Raw genomic sequence first — 1192 nt, 5'->3', positions numbered from 1 at the left:
ATGAGCCAAGAAGGCGACACGGTGACATTTCTCTCACTATCACAGACACCCCCTACCCACCACCCTCTTACACTGGCATTTCCTTTTAGGGGGTCACCATGCAGCCAATTGAGTGACAGAGCAGCACCTGTCTTCAAAAGTTGGAGCAGAGGGAAACAACAGCCTATGAAATGACACACACGCACAATGTCTAGGAAATCTGGACTTCTGGAAATCTGGACAAACCATGAAAGCCTCAAACAGGCTTTTTGGTCCAGACCTCAGGGTCAGGTTAAGAGCAAATTAGTTTGGCCCTTAGAGAGGAAAGGGGTGGTATGCCCACCTTTTCTCCCATAGACCTTAGCACATTTTATGTTTGTTTTTACCTGAAAGGAGCAGCATACCACCTTGGGAGTAGGTCTATATGGTTAGGCATAAGTGGGGTTAACTTGCATGGAGTGGTAAATCGGCCAATAGATAGCCCACAGGTGTCATTTAGTTGAGAAAATGAGGACTCCAGGCTCTTGTATTAGATGATTTACCACTACATCAAGGTTATTTTTTATGCCACACTGCCTGGGCTACTTGGCCAAGTTCTTGGCATACTCCCTGGTAGTTCTAGTAGCAGCCTACCGAGGCCCCCTTGGGGAAGTGTTGAGAAGGGCTGTCTGTTATCTTGGGAACAGTGGCCATCCCTAACGGTAGGGACACATACACGCGAATTTGCGAACTTTGCCATGTATTCCTATGAGAGAGGCGAAGGCAAGCGATGGCGAGGCGATGGCAAGCGACAGCAAGCGAACAGGAGCGAAGCGAAGCGAAATTATTAAAGAAAGTTTAATGTTATGCAAATGAGGAGCGAATTCGCCTGCCACGGCCCAATCAAATCAACAACATAACTGTTCCATTCCATTTGATTCGCCGCGACGACCTGATGACGGTTGAATTTCGCCTCTCTTCGCTTCGCCTTGCTTCGCCTTGCTTCGCCTCCTATGTGTCCCTACCGTGAGAAATAGTAGTCCTTGAGCGCAAACAAGTGTCTACCACCATGGGCATCTGCCATTTAAATGTGGCACGCACATCGTTTTACAAAATTGTCATTAAGTTGACCACAAACGCAATGACATTCAGCCATAGCAAGACTAGCCAAGATCTAGATTTTCAACATCAAACAAATTTCAAATTAATGTGGTACCATCCTCTCGACACTGCT

This window comes from Engraulis encrasicolus, chromosome 4, assembly GCF_034702125.1.
Source record: "Engraulis encrasicolus isolate BLACKSEA-1 chromosome 4, IST_EnEncr_1.0, whole genome shotgun sequence".
In the NCBI taxonomy this organism is placed as follows: domain Eukaryota; kingdom Metazoa; phylum Chordata; class Actinopteri; order Clupeiformes; family Engraulidae; genus Engraulis; species Engraulis encrasicolus.
Note: the sequence above shows the minus strand (reverse complement) of the source record.